The sequence below is a fragment of the Ricinus communis genome, chromosome 7 (assembly GCF_019578655.1).
Source record: "Ricinus communis isolate WT05 ecotype wild-type chromosome 7, ASM1957865v1, whole genome shotgun sequence".
Classification (NCBI taxonomy): Eukaryota; Viridiplantae; Streptophyta; class Magnoliopsida; order Malpighiales; family Euphorbiaceae; genus Ricinus; species Ricinus communis.
Genome location: NC_063262.1, coordinates 6,315,696 through 6,333,436, shown reverse-complemented (window position 1 = coordinate 6,333,436; position 17,741 = coordinate 6,315,696).

Below are 17,741 nucleotides of genomic sequence, written 5' to 3'. Positions count from 1 at the left end.
GGATAGAGTGTTATCCAACTCGTCCGAAACCCGACATACTCGAACTTGAATTTAATATACAATTAAAAATTCAAATTCGAAATGACTTGAAATTGAAACCGCTCGAATCAAAAATCACCTGAACTCGAAGCAACTCGAGACTGAAGTGATATGAAATTCAGGTGACCCGACCGAAACAACTCGAGTATGAGACGTCAAAAATCAAAAATATCCTGAACCCTAAATCAACACAACTTGAGACTTGATAATTCATGAATTTATAACTAGCACAATCTGATTCAAAGTCCGAAAGGACCATAAATATAAATTTGTATTAAAATAAAATAGCATTTTGGTGATTTTAATTGTCATATATAATTAATTTTGACACTAATTTTTAAATATATTTTATTTTCAATTAAAATTCTAAAAAATATTTTTTGTAATATCATCTTTAAATTTTTAATTTTTTATCATTATTACTTTTAAGATTATCAATCCTTAAACAAAATAACTAGCTTGAATTTATATATATATATATATATATAATATCAAAAGAATAAAAATATTAAAAAGTAATCAAATAAAATAGTTGAAATTAAGAATCTTAGGATTTAGTTTCTATTTAAACTTTTCTTTAAAAAAAGAAAAGAGTGAAATTATTTATGTTATATTTATCAAAAAAATATTTGAGACTGAAAATAAAATTACACATTAAATAAAAAAATTAAATTAATAACTATAAGTAGTTCTTTTTATAATAGTCAGAAAATTATTTGATAATAAAAAATTAACTAAATAAAATCTCAATGTTAACCCCCTTTAAATTTAATTTCTTAATTTAAAAAAATTTCATAAATACACTAAATAATTAAGTTAAATATTTTTAAATTAGTAAAATTTGTATATTTTATTTTTTAATTTTTAAAGAAAAATATAAAATAAATAAAAATGATAGTTGAACAAAAAAGTGCCATGCAGATATAAAATAAAAAATAATCCACCAAAATATAAAACTTTGAACTCTAAATTCTTAACTAGAAAAGTTTTATTAAAATTAAATATATAAAATTTTATTAGACAAAAGTTATAAAATTAAAAATAAAAGCAAATAAATTAATTATAGAATCTAATTTAAATCTCATAATTAATTCGAAATCCAATCCAAAATTCGATTTAAAACTGAACCCTTATTGAAGAAAGATCCGTAAGACTAAGTAAAAGTTTGAAACTTGTTTTTTTTTTTTATTTTACAACTCAGCATAGTAAATTAAGACCCAAGTGGACCTAACTAGATTTCATATTCTCTTTCCTTTTTTCTTTTCTTTTTTGCTTCTCTAAAGCGGTAAAATTTGAATTACTCGAATTGATTCTTAAAATAGTTTCCCTGTATTACTAATTGCTAAAAAATTAATATATGTTTATATATATTTTAATTTCTAAAATTTAGATTTTTTAACACATGTGATTAATTTTTGACACATAAAATCTCTATTTTGACACGTGCACTGTTTTTATAAAGTTAAAGCTTATATGTAATTTTATAATTTTTCTATTAATTTATTGATTAATAAATTATGTTCTTAATTAAACACTTATTTTAATACTAAAAATATATATTAATAATAAATTAATTCTCTAATTAGATAATGATTATTCTAAAAAAATTATATTAATCATATTTTAATATTTATAAATTAGTTTTCTACTTAGATAATAATTCTAATTATAGAAAATAATATTTTAAATATTATAGTTACTATTAAATTAAATTTTAATTATATAATAATTTATAATTAAAAATAATAATAATATCAATTATATTGATTATTTATATAATATTAGAATTAATAAATAAATTTTTAAAAATAATTTTTATATTATTTCACTAATAAAATTTTTAAAAAAGTTAAAGACATCTAAAAATAGTTAGTTTGCTATTATAATTTAAAGTATTATAAATCAATATTAAATATTAAAAAATTATTAAATATTTCTATAAATTAGATTTTTTAATGAAATAATTATAATGGTGCACATATAAGCGACTAGTTAAATAAATTATAACATTAAAAACTAATTGAAACTAAGAAAATATATTTTACTATTGCTAAGATTAGCAATTAGGAACATAACAAATTACTTTGAAGTATATAATCTCAAGGCGTTTGGCTAAATCGGCATGTTATATAATATGGAATAAATATGACATCCAACTAAAATTAAAGATGTGCTACCAAGAAGGTCTATCATAGACTGAAAGGATAAAACTATCAAACAAATCAAATGATTAATACTAGTCTTGCAAGATCTATAATAATAATAATAATTGAAATTTTCTCATATTTTAGATAATATGCTTAACTATTAAATTGAAATTTAATGGTTAAGATCTTATTATCTAATAAACAACCATTCATTATATGAGATTTAAATTTTATTATTTTAATAAAATTTCATTTAATTGAAATTTATTAACAAAAACAACATAAAATAATAATACGTGGTTATTAAATATAAACATAAGAAAATCTAAATCCCGGGGATAATAATAAACCTTTGCACTACACCACACCCCTTACCTAATACGAGTATTCACTCCACTTGCATACTCTATCCTTCATTTCTACATTCTACTACTACTTTCCAATTTGAGTGTCATTGCTGAGACTCGAACTTGTGACCTTAGCTAACTATTAAGTGTTATATACCACTAGACTACCTACTATTTCTGTTTATAGTTTTGTTGTTATTAATAATATATCAACAAAAAAAAACCCTAAATCTAAATATAACAATTCGGCTCCCATTGCAATTGTTTACCGCCTCCTTCTCCTTTCAGTTATACAGCCTAAGTCCAAGCCCGACCCGAGCCGCCCAGATCCGACCTTTGTTTAATGCTTGCTCGGGCCGATCAAGCCGGGCCGGGCCGGGCTTTTCATAAAATTTCGGGCTCGGGCTCGGGCTTTAAGATATTAAAAATTTTTCGGGCTTGGGCGGGCTCGGGCTTTCCAAAATTAAGTCAGGCCCGGTTAAGCCCGGCCCGAAACCGCCCAGGCCCGACCCATGAACAGGTCTATCAGGAACACCTTTCTCTATTTTGTAGGCCTATCTGTCACCACTACGCTTTCTATAGAGAGAGAGAGAGAGAGAGAGAGATATACATTTGATTCAAGCCTCTGGTTTCTAAGGAGAAAAGATTGATTTTCTTGATTTTACCTGCATTAAACGATGTTGTATGGGGAAACTGAAGGCTAGTGGGCCTCTCCTTCTACAATCTTATGCAATTAGGAAGATGACTGGGTAGGTCCTCCTGCAAACTGAGAGCCATTGGGGCTCTCCTTTTACGAGGACTCTCCAATTCCAACGTATGAAGTCATAAAGATGGATTCGTCCTTCTAAAGGTATTAAAGAGCAATTCTACTCATAAAAGGTAAAAGCTGAGCTTATGATGAAGAAAGTTGCTTGCTTACTAATCCATTTAAAGTAAGTTTAGAGATCCTTTCACTCACATCATCTTATACTAATAGTCACATACAAAACATTTTTAAAAAGAAAAACGCCTGGAGTCTACGGCATGAATGCCAAAGCCACTGATTTCTATAGTCATGCCTCTTCCTCATCCATTGCCACATCTCGCAATATGGCTATGGCGCGTATATAAATGCTATTCGCCAAGAGGTACAACAAGAGTTTCGGGTGCATATGCAGACAAGGCTGGATGAGCAAGGCGATGCTACAAAAGTAGATGGAGGTGCAACTGGCAGCCACGCAGGAAGATATGCAGAAGCTACTGCAAACCAGCCGGGCGGAACCAAATTTTAATAAGTTTAACTTGGTTAATTATTATTTTATACAACCAAGTTTAAATTTAATAATTATAAATTCGAGTCGAAGTGGAATTTATTTCAAACTTAATCATTAAAATTTATTTAGAATTCATTTATCAATTTTAACTTGAATTTTTTAATTTTATTAATTTATTTAATAATATAATTTATTTCAACATATATTGAATCTATTAGTTTTATACATTTAATAATTAATAAAAATTATTATATTATGTAATAAAAATAAACTTATTTTTACACTTTAATTTATATAAATTGATAAATATTTATTTATATGTTAAATAAAATAACTAAAATAAAAAAAATATTTTCATATTTTATAAATTTAAATATAATTTTATTAATAAATTAGCTCACAAATAGGTTGATAGGTTATAAACAAACTAGCTCGCTAGCTAATGGGCTAAGCATTAGCAAAATTGGGTTGGATTTGTTAACTCTAATGAATTTCTATTAATAAGCTTGAAAGACATATAACTACTTATTGCAGAGATAGCATGTGGTGATCAGCTTTTAACTCTAACTGATGATTTCATTTGCCACTCATGACTCCTATAATGATAACATAAATTAAGATTAGATTTGTTATTTTTTATTTTTTTATTTTTTGAATAATATTTTTATGATTTAATATAATACAGTGGTCTTGTAAAAGAGTTTTATGATATAATTTGATTTTGTTTCATTATATAATTTGCATTTCTGAAAAAATACTTACATTAGCAATCGTTTTAGCAATGATTTTTTTTTTTTTAACTTTAATTTAGGATATTTTTTACTAAAAATTAATTAGCAATGAATCCTAAATTCATTGCTAAAATACGCAAGTATTTCATGAAGGAAAACTCCCACTATATCTTAGCGACGGATACAAATCTCATTGCTTCAAGTATCGCATATTTAGTAACGAACGCTCTGTCTATCGCTAAGAAGTGGGAAACTATTGCTGTACTCGACGATTAGACTTGTGTTCTGCTGTTAATTTGGAATAAAAATCCTCATTGAATTAGTGACAGACAGCCATCGCTAATAAGTATTAATCCATTGCTGATATTTGGTAACAGACAGAAAAGTCGGTCAAAGAATAATTAGCGAGAAGCACTTTATCAGCGACTTGTCCATCGCCAATATTCGTTGCTAAATACAACAACGGATTTTGGCCCTTAATTGGTTTGTTTTTGGTAGTATTATAACGGCGTTGTCTTTATATAAACTCTACTAGAAAATACATCACATATATGAAAAAGTGGGCAATGTCAATCTTCAAAAAACAAAGTAAAACATTAAAATCAAACTTACAATTTAAGCAAATATCCAATTAATATAAAAATTTGCAAAAAAGAAAAATAAAAGAGCAAAGAAAAGAAGAAGAACAAAAGAAACTGTCCATTTGCTCTCAAGGTTGATTCGCCATTGTTGAGAGTTGAGGTGCATGGATGGAACATGGAGAGGAAGATTATTTTATTTCGAATATCTCACTTAATCTCAGAGGGAATTAAGATTAAATTAATTCCAAAGTGCCTCTCTCAAAGCAAATATAATTAAGAATTTAGGACATATCCCGTGAATCCTTCGCATTGGGTACGTCAGTCCCTACATTCGTTGCACATTACTTGTCGTACACTTCATGTCTTCAATTTTATTTTATTATGATTTGGTTTGCAACATTCGACATCGTCAAAAACTGTAAATTCCTGCTTTCTGGCTTTCTTTTTATTTTTCCTGAACTCTTAAGTAATTTAATGATCGTTGAAGGCATTGCGAGATGTTAGTTAGGCTTTACATGAATGCCTATTCAGCCACTTCTGTTGGGTTCTCCGATTGGAGGCAGCTTTATTCGGCCCGTAGCCCATTTTGTGGCCTTTTGATGCTGCATGGTTCTAGCAAAAATGCTATTAATTAAATAGAAGATGATGGTCAATCCAAACTTGATAAGCAGTGTTTCACTATCATACTGTCATAAGCAGCTAAATTGTGGGGGTTCACATCAAGGGCTGAAAGTGGATATTAGATTTTGAAATAGGTGGGTAGGAGATCACTGATGAAATAAATAAAATATAAAATCAATAACAGAATTTGAATTAATAAGAATGTGTCTTACTGGATTAATTGTAAAATAAATAAAATTAGCTTTTATCACGTTTAAATCTTTGAATACTTTTTATATTAATAATGTGGAATCTTTGTTCTAGACATGGAATAAAATGGTTGAACTCATAGAGATACAGTCGATTAATAACATAATTATAAAAATAGTATGTAAATTTATTAAAATTTTAACATAATTATAAAAATAGTATATAAATATATTAAAATTTTGACATAATTATAAAAATAGTATGTCAATTTATTAAAATTTAAAAATTATGTGTTCAGACTTTTTAAAGTTAGAATTGAACGAATGAAATTAGTGAATATTTATAATTAAATATATATAACAGATGAATAGTAAGTTTTATGTTGTGTGCATGCATTTTCTTCCAAACATGAATATAAAAAATGATTGAGTAAATTTATTAAAAATATAATAATAAAATATTTAATCTCTTAATAATTAAAATCAGACTTTAATAATATTTGATATTGTAAACCATTCACTTTATAAAAGCAGTTGATATGAGGAATCAAATTAAACCGTATCATATTTTCACAGTGGATATGAGCAATTAAAATCAGCTTGATTTTCTTTTCTTTTCTTTTCTTTTTTTAAAGTTGAATCGAAAGTATCAAAACAAAGCTACTTATTTCAGGCACTTGCACACTAGAAATTCACCGAAAATAAATAGGAAAAAGAAAGTCAAAGATTAAAGAAAAGAAGAACAAAAAAAACAGTTTCTTTTGGACCCAACTTCCTCTTCCTAACTTACTAGAATTCTTCTTACTAGTTCCTAATATATTGCATCCAACAATCGAATGATTTGCGTATATAAAGTAATTATAAAACTAAAATTATTTATTATTCTCTCATTATATTTAAATTACGTATCACGAATCTAATAATTTGATTTAAACATGTCAAAAATAATCAAGTCATTCCAATTCATTATATGTAATAATATATAGTCTTTATTACCTTATTATAAAATTATTATTATTATTATTATTATTATGACGCTAGTGTTTTTGAATATTTTTATGTAAAAATAAAGACAATAGAGATTGAATTTTTTAATTTATATTAGGATTTGGCTTCTAAACTACTAGTTTTTTTTTTTAAAACATGCCATTAAACTACTAATCTAATTAACTCATTACACAAATGCTATAAATATAATATATAGATGATGTGGGTTTTTTTGTGCTGTGTAAGCATAAGCATAAGCATAAATGTGGTAGCTCAGGTGTCCTATCTATCACCTAAGCAATCAAAACAAGTCGTGAACTTGTTTTTCTGCCCCCACACTCCACGAGTCATTGTATTCTTATGATGTTTAATGCCCCCTTAAGCCTATCTCTGGTAAGGGAGCCTTCATCCTTTTTTTAACCCATTTGCCATCTGTATTTTCGAAAGGGTCCCCTAATTACACTTAATTGACTTCAAGAAATGGACAACTCTTGTCCATATGTCCATGATCTTCCCCCTGTCAAATTAATGGAAAAGTGAGACCATGGTACTCATTTCATCTGGGTAGGCCCAACCCAACCCCCAAGTTCTTCACATTTCACTCAGCACATGCTTTATGGGTTTGTTTTTTTTGGTTAAATTTGGATCTTACCTTTGAATCATTTGGTGTACTCATGTTTTTGGGCTTTCACATGTTTCACCCTAGTTCACTAAATGCTCATAGTTATTGCTAACCCAATTAAGCTTCCCCCAGTGCAAGAAAGAGTCCTGAAATAATATATATTTTCTTCTTTCGGTAATTCCTGTTTGTTAATTCCCATAACAGCAGTGCCTTTACTTGCATGTCTTCACCAGAGAAACCTCTCATTTTCACTGTGATAGGAGAGTGTAGAAAATTAGAGATGTCATAAAAATCATGTAATTTTCTTATGCTTGAAGATTGAATTGCGTTCTTTCTGGAATGTCTTGTCATGTTTCTATCAACTTTACAATGTCACATATTTGTATTGGCGCCACCAAAATATTTCATGGGTGTAATTGACTCTTCACCATAGCCAACCAGCTGGTGCAAATTATCCTATATTGAAAAGGAAATGCGTCTTACCTCTTCATTATCCTCAGAAAGGGTTTTCAGATTTTTAGTAGCCGAAGCTTAAATTCTGAAGTCACATTCATGAGCTTCTTTGTATCTGTTTCTTTCATTCAAAGTTCAGAAGTCACCAATTTTTGACGATATGAAGCTGGAACTATAAAATATATAACATGAGTATTCATTCACTAATAATAAATATTTACTGATCTTGATGAATATTAACTATCGTATTTGAATATTTATTCTCAAAATTAAGTAATTGGATATTACCTTGCAGATTATTTATTTATTTATTAATTCATGTATGCTTCTATGTCAATTTTAATATGAAATAAATTTGGACTTCATTTATTGAAAGGTTTGTTAACAATTATGGTTGTTAAACTCCTTCTCTCAAAAAGGTTGTTAAACTCGCATTTTTAACTAAAACCATTTGAAGATTTGTACAACAAAATCATAAAATTGGATTATAAAATCGTATGATTTTATAAATCATTCAAAATTACATTTATTAATTATCCTCTGCATTAAACACAATATTTTAGTAACATGAAATCCATAACCATAACGTCATTATATTACAATAATAAAAATTCTAGAATTAAGAGATTAGTATATAACAATATCAATTCATTTAGAACTGAATGATTTTTAATTTGTAATATTATTACACCGTATATGAGTAATTAATACGATGTACTTAAAATAATTATAAAAATCACCCTTCATGAGCAATTCAGTAATTTTATTATATTTTTAAAAAATATTTTGTATCTTTTTCTTACTTTGTGAGAACTAAGCTATAAATATATTATACTTATTTAAAAAAGAAATATCTTATTTAATTATCAACTTAGCTGCATATCCTAGACTAAATAAAAGTGTTATGAATAATATTTAAAAGAAAGAGAGAAAAAATTCAAAAACTTCAGCAACTCAAGTTACTCCAATTCTATAAAATGTCCATTTTTTATTATAAAGAAAATAAACTAGTACGGTAGGCAGATTTTGACAATATATATTATATAATATTATAATACAATATTTTCTTTTTCTTCTAAATAAATAAATGTTCACATTGGTCATCTAATTAAAATATAAATATAGTAATGCTGGAGGTGGGAGAGACTGTTGTTAGAAGGAGGTTAAGCCAAGGATTAAGGAATTTATTAAGAACTTGAAACTTTCCTAATTAAAGAATAAATTATGAACTTAAAATTCTCCGTAAAATGGCTCAGTAGGTTCTAAATTCCTTTTTTACTATTATTTTTTTTCTTCTATAATTGTTAACTATATGATTTTATATGGAGTTTCTATAGTATCTTAATGCAAAAATTATTTTATATGATAATTTTTATTTTAAAATATATATTTTAAATATATTAAACTTTAACGACTTCTGTCAAATGACTTAGTTTATAATTACATAATAATTTTTTATTGTAAGATATTTTATATAAAGGTTAAAAATTAATCGCTGCATTTCTATATTATATTAGTTATTTTTAAATACTTAAAATATTATCTTTTTATTATTTTATTTTTAATTTTTATATTAAAAAATTATTATATCCCTTAATTTTTACTGTAGTATATAAATTGTTCCTTATAATTTATTTATTATACTAGATATAGCTTGTCTTATAATATAACTAATATACTTTTTTAATTTAAAATCAAACAATCAGAAGACTAATTTAATAAAAAGTATTTAATTTTAATCATTAAATTTATTGATAAGTATCAAATTCGTTTACAAATATTTTTATTAAATTAAGAAAAAAATTTATTGTAGCAAAAATTAACTTTAGTATATAAAAAACAATTCACTAATATTATTTTACTTTCTCTAATTTTTAATATATTTTAATTTTAGTAAAATTTAAATATTTCAAAATATTTGTATTTAGAAAAATATTAAACACTCATATAATTTAACCTTTAAATTATATTAGAATTATAATTTTAATAAAAAAACTAGAAAATAAGTTATATCTTTTATTAATTTAATTATTTAATTATATCCTTTATTTTTGGTACAATAAATAAAATATAAGAATAATTTATGTATTTGAAAGAAAAGATAAATAGTTTAAAACTAAACTTAGTTAGGACAGTTTAATATAACTTTTAATAAAGTGATTTTTTAATATTAAATTATAAAATAATAAGACTGAAAATATAATTTTTAGTAATTAAAAAAAGTGTTTGATACAAAATATAAAAAATATATAGCAGTGTCTTTTGTATATATTATAAAAAATCCGAGAATTCATAAAATAATATAAAAATAATAAATCAACATAAGAGAAATTCCAATACCACGTATGAAAGAAGGGAAATTCTTCCAAGAAAAAGAAAAGGGTACATGTTTAAGGGGGAAGGGAAGAAAATATCTATGTTTCAAATAAATCGGCTTGGCTTAGCGGCTGTGGAGCCGTAGGAGCAGAATAGGCCGGAAAAAAGAAAAAGAAAAGGAACGAGGCAATAGAAATACAATAATAAAACACAGGTAAAGGGGCTGAACCCCATAACCCAAACAGTGGGCACAGAAACCAACGGCCCTGAGATGCTTCTAGGGATCTGTGCGCACTGCTCTTCTATTATTATTTTACTAATAATCCTATCCTACTTTTCTTTTTCTTTTTATAATGTATATATATATATATGATCATTTTAGACATTGGCAAGCCTTCCTCTTGGTCAAACTTGGCCGGCAAGAGACTCCCCGGTTCAAATCACCCGATCACCGGCTAACAACGCCAACTCTCCTTCCACAGACGGCCAAATTCTACCATTCACTTCAAATAACTTTTGAGTTAAACAATTAACTTTATTAGATTTTTCACGTTCCTAATAAATAATTAATAATTGATACCTATTTTCATATATTAGAATTCAACTAGTTAAATAGTTAAATTTAGTTATTTTAATATTAATTAGATCTAACTTAATTCTATCAAAATTTATTCACTTGTTTTCATTCCACTTTAATAATCTTTTTTTTTTCTATCGATTATAAAATTTAATTTTTTTTATCAATAGTGATTTTAATAAGTAATTCTTAAATATATTCTTTATTAATTAACACATGGATTACCATCTATAATTAATAGATGAATTGGATGGAGAGATATTCAAATTTTATTAAAATGAGATGAGTTGGTAAGCCTATTATTTAGGTTATTATATATTATATTAAAAATATTATAAAAAAATAACTAATTGTTTAAATTTCTACAATAAAATAAAAATGTACTATCAAATAACGAATAGAATAGAATAATATAAATATCAAAATAAATTTAAAAGTTAAATTTATAATTTTAATTAAAATAGAACAGGGCGTTACCATCTAAAAAAATTAAGTGTTGAGGTTAGAGAGTTAAAAGATGAATAGAACAAATATAGGAAATGGGTAATATAGACATGTGGATGGCTGAGTATGGGCATGGAAGTGGAACACACGGGTTTCCGAGTCCAGAGGAGGAGCCCTCATGAAAAAGAAATAAAGTTATGTTTGGGTGAATCCAAAAGCCAATCTTTTAAACTTTCTTTGTCTTTTTACTTATGTGTTTTCTAAATTTAATTGATGTGACTTGATACAGAGGGGTGGGCTCTACTCCTTTCACCAACCATGTGAGGTCTCTGGGACCCACTCTTACTTACTTTTGCGCCCTTCACTTTACCTTATCCCACGCGCCATTTGTCGAACTGCACTATTTCTTTTTGTTTTTTTTATTGCATTACTTGATAGGAGGTTTTTCTTCAGACCAAAACATTATGTGATATGACCATCTTCTTATGCAATACAAAAACCACCTCTTCCACTTGCCCAATTTGCCATTTTCTCTTCTCAAATTTCAACTCATCAATTAATGCTTATTTAGGTTTTATCTATAAATATATCTTTGCTCATGCTAACATAGGCGATACCCATTAATTATTAGAGAAGCTCTTAGATATTTTGCCTCAGAAGGTGCTCCTCTTTAAGAGATTTTTTTCTTCCAATTAGGAAAGGAATTTATCTTTGGCAACCAGACCATAAGAGATCGGTATAATTAATTAGATTTATAATTCAAAAAGCTAATTCTTAAAAGGCTATAACAGTTTGATGAGTTGAACTAATGGAAGCAACCAAGCATGAATTATATGAAAAACTATTCACTGTAGTTAGATATCAATACCACTAAGAATTTAAAAATATATATTAGTACCGGCAATTGATTCAGTATTGCATGATATCAGTATTATAAGTATTTTAAATTATTAAATTTAATCACAACCATCGAATAATATTTATATTTTATTCCGCCGCCGCCTTAAAGCTTAACAGAAAAAAAAGATCTAGAGGGACAATCTAGAACTTTGATGTTCATATATATAAGCGATAATAGAAGGTAAATTCCTTAATTAAGTTTCCACATCCAAGTTATAGTATTTCAATTTCTCTAATAATACACCTAACTTCATTATCAAAACGGATACACTGCAGATGATGTCTTGACACACTCGAAGCTTTAAAAATCTTTAAACAGGAGATTTCAGTATTCATTTGTTTTTTGTTTGAGAATGCCACTTAGTTATTGTTATTCATTCAAATAAATCGTAAGCACTGTTTATGCACTTATCTATGAAGGAAAAGAGAACAGAGAAACTTTCTAATAATCAGTGATTTTCTTCTTTCTTCTATGTATATGCTGCTTCTGTTTTTTTCTTTTGTACAAATAATTTCTATGCTAGAGTTTCTTGGATGTTACGAATGCTTACGCGCTACTGGAAATGCGAGCACAGTGGTGAAGGAATGGTGAGTGGCAGTGGTGGTGGCCCAAGACAAGAGCAAAGGTTGTCAACAGTTGCTTTCAAAACAGGCCTAATTTTCCGGGTTAATTGGGAGGGAGGGCCCAGTTGGACCCACCCATGATGTGTATTCTCTTCTGTGTAGGTCCCAGGAATCCTCAACTTCCTGTCAATTGCTATCTTCTTCCAAAACCTCCTATGCTGTTACTGTTGGTTCAATCTTTGCTGTAACTTCTGCAATTCTACTTCTTATTAAAGTTTCAGCAAATATTATTGTCAGAAACCCCATTCCCATCCCCTCCAGGCTCCACTAGAAATTAAGCAAATGTCTCATACTTCTAATAATAGAATGAGAAATACTATGCACCACAAATAAATGTACAACACATTTTTCTATATAAAAAGTTTCTTTTTTTTTTAAATCAAATAGAACTTCGTTGTAATAGCAAATCAGCAAGCATTAGGTTTGGAGGATCAAACATCCAAGATATGGCATCTTACATAGAATTACTAGCTCTTGCAAGACAATGAGCCGCTTGGTTTTGCAAAAATGCCACATGAAAGACATCTCAATACTACCAACATCATTAAGAAGAGCTTTACAATCATCTAACCATTTACTGAATTCAGAATCAAATCCAAACCCTTGTTTAAGAGATTGGAACACTGTAAGAGCATCGGTTTCAACAATAACATATTGAAACACTACTTAGCGTCCTACGATTTATTTTAATTTATTTAGAGCCAATTCATGAGCTATACATATTTGTAATATTAATAGGACTCTTATTTATCTAAATGATATAATGTGAATACTGAATAATGTCAAATAGTAATTTGGCACGAGTCAATTCATCAAATATGCAAATGATATGTGTAATGTCAGCTGCTCTGCGAATTATGGTAATTTCACCATATTATCTCAACTCCCTTGCTCTTACTTTCCAGATTACCAATCTCAGTTTTGGCACCCAAAAATACAAATTCCTTTTATGTCTCACCATTAGAATTTAATTTTTGTAAGTTAAATAATGTATTCTTAAATCTTAATGTTTGTAACATATTTATTTACCTACCTTTCAACTCTCAAAACTTTAATAAATTATGTTACTTTCCACAGAATTCTCTCCAAATGGTCATCATTACAATAAGCATTGTACAATAAGAAAGAAACAATGTGATTGTGTGGCTAGAGGTCAAGGTTTAGTCTTGTAATTTTGCTAGCCTGCCAATTTAACTCTCATGAGCAAGCATATGCACAAAAATCAACACACTTGATCAGGGTCATATAACAATGTTAAGAAATGGATGTACTTTTCATATTACCATTTTCAACTTCTTTATTTTCGTTCCCTTATATACATTAGAATGTTAGATAATTAATATATAACTATTAATTTTAAATAATTAAATATATGCATAAATTATTTAATATTAAATATAAAACACGTTACATACATTGTCCCATTGAAATATATTTACTATAGAAAAGAATTAGTCAAAAAATATTATACAGAAGAAATATTAATTTTCTTTTTTTTAGAAATGTAAAGGAAAGAAGTAGAATAATCAAATTTTGAAAAAACTTGAAGTTCACATGATATTATTTAAATTAGGATATTCAAGAGAATAATCCTTGGATCGGCTGTCATGGGTCACCGAAATAAACATGTATTGAGTATATTGATAATTACGTCAATACTATTATATATATATATATATATATATATATGATGAAAAGGAGGTTAAATATACAACTCATATGAGATCTAAAAGCAAGTTAAAAGACAAAACATGAGATCTTTGGAATCCTGAATTAGATTTTCTTAAGGTATTTTATTCCACCCATTTGCTGGTAATCTGCATTATTTTACCATATTATATATTATATAATAATAGTATATGATACATTTCTAATTTCAAGGTCTCAACAAACATATGTAAAAACAGTAGTCCTGCTGATTCTTGACTGAATTAAGAAGGGAATAAACAATTTAACCAAATTTCAAGACTATTCATGGACATGTTGGAAAATGATGCATGGTGGGTAAGCAACACCAAAATGGCCATTGCGCCCTAGTGCAAAAATACATTTACAGCTAAAAGGAGAGACATCTTTATAGAAATAAGATAAAATATTTCCAATTTCAACATGTGCTTCCTCAGGAAATTTCGTTACCGTGTTTCAAGTAATTTTATTTTCTTTTTCCCCTCTTGTAATATACTGAAATTTTGAGAAAGCTATCAAAAAAAGATGGTCGGGTGAAGTTAAGGCCACCTATATTTGTTAAGATCGGATTATAATTGGATATATATTTTTAAACAATACCCTTTAAGTATAAGAGAATAGTGAGGGACGTTTCAATAAATTTTAATTATTTGTCTCATCAAGTAATAAAACAATGGAACCGTTCTAAAAGAGATAATTATAAAAATAGTATTTACAGATTTAATAATTAAATATTTAAATTTTTAAAAGTTATAATTTGGTGTATAAATCTAGTAAATATTTATGATTGAGTGTATATAGCGAGTCAATAACATGTTATAGATTATTCATCTCAGTTTATTACAAAATAGTATATCAACTTGTTAAAATTTAATAATCAAGTGTTTAAACTTTTAAAAGTTATGATTTAGTGTATAAAATTAAAAAATTTTAATATATGAGTATGTGAAATCAACCATTACCTATATAAATATAATTAAATGTAGACAAATGAAACTTTATTATATTTTTACAGTTAAAAATAATATTTATATGAAAGAGCATATCATATAAACAATAAAAGATTACAAGATAGATAAAAATATATAAATATATACTATAAATATCATAAGGAAATGTTTTAATAATTAACATTATAGATAAGATTATCATTCTCAATAATAATTAATTTTGTTTTAGATATTTATAGTGATGGGTTGAAGAAGACAAAATGTCACTCAGAATTGAATATAAATTCTTTAAAAGAATTGATAAAGATACAGTGAAACCAGTATAGTAATAGTAATATTAAGAACGATGTGTTAATCTATTAAAAGTGGATACTTTTTACTTTTTTAATATTTTATTCTTTTTAATCTACTAAGTTGATAATATATTTTTTAAGATTATAAGTATGTAATTACTATTGACCTACTATATACACTCAGTTGTAAGTATTTACCAAATTTATATATCAAATTATAACTTTTAAAAATCTAAATACTCGATTATCAAATTTTAACAAGTTCATATATCATTTTTATAATTATTTAATTTTTTTTTATATAGATTACTGATTTCATACACTTAAATATTAATAATTTTCAGTTTTATACACTCAACTATAACTTTTAAAAGTTTAAATACTTAATTATTAAATGTTAATGATTTCACACATCATTCTTTAATTTATTCCTATATTAAATTCATATATCCAAATGCTAAAATAAGGTTGTACTTGTGTTGGTTGGATAGGATACAAACTAATCGTATAGTGTATATGACGCGCAAAGAGACGAACAAGAGAGGGATTTTATTTTCTTCTTTGATATATGTCTTGGTTGTAATTTCAATCAAGTGATGGACAAATTTGTCCCACCCCAACAAAAATTTGCTTCTTACATTTACCATATCCTTAAGTTTTCTCACTAATATTAATAAAAATATTATCTTTAATAAACTTCATTAATGATATTTGAAATTAATAGAGATTTGTAAAAGATAAACTAAATGAAAAATCAAGATAATTTTTTTTAACTAAAATAGTTGATGTTTTATTTAATATTCTCTAGTGTAAATACTTCAAAATGAATATGTGATAATTAAAAGCATATGTTTCTTTTAAGGATATAATTAAAAGTATATGTGTATATATTATCTTTATATATTTTTTATTTTTCTTATTTTCTTAAATAGTTATTTTAAATTAGGAGGTAGAGATTTTAAGTTCAAATTCTCACTTCCTTGTCATGTGAATTTTTATCGCCTTTTATAAATAAAATAAAAAAGATATTATAAATAAAATAAAGGAATAAATACAAAAAAGCACCTTGTGGTTTCACTATTTGATAATTTAGAATATGTATCTTTTTATACAAAAAAAGATATGTGGTTAAAAATTATGACAAAATGAAGTATTTCACCATTAAAAAATATTAATTGGTAAGGATTTAACTATTTTCATTTCGATCTGTTGTCATTATTATATTTCTCTTATTTGATAATATGAGTTTAAAGTCTAATAACATAAAACGTCATTTTTTTATCGTTAAATCGATCGCATTAGATCAATGATTTTTTAAACCGTAATTTAATAGTCAAATAATGAAATAGAAGTTGTTAAGCTCTAAACTCATATTATCAAATACATGCAATTTGATAATGATGGCTGATTAGAGAGAAGGTAGTTGAATTCTTATAAATCAAGACTTTTTAATTATGAGATATATTTTTTTATTATGATTTGTAATCAAATACTTTTTTTATCTAAAAAAAAATTACATACTCTAAATTGTAAAACAACGAAACTATATAGTATTATTTTATAATTTATCTGTAAAATATAACACAAATAAAAGAGGATTGTATTTATTTTACAACAAACATTATCTTGAATGATAGGTTTTTTTTTTTAATCTCATCTTGTATGGCTTTATCTGATTTATTTTTGCATGACAAATTCGAGCTCTCGTCTCTTTTTCTTATTTCTTTTCTTTTGGTTTTTCGAAAATGTTATTGTTTGCACTCCAACAGTCTTCTTTATGATAGTACTTCTGTTTCTTTAATCTATTTGTCTCTCTAAACTCAAATAGTACAAATCTCTTACATTTCCGTGTTATTCTTTTATTTTTAGATAATTTTTGGTTGGAAGCATAAAATTTATGAAATTTATTTACGAATCTAAAATTTATATACTTTAAATAGAGTGAAAGTTAATTTAGTATTCTACATAATCAAATTTGTATG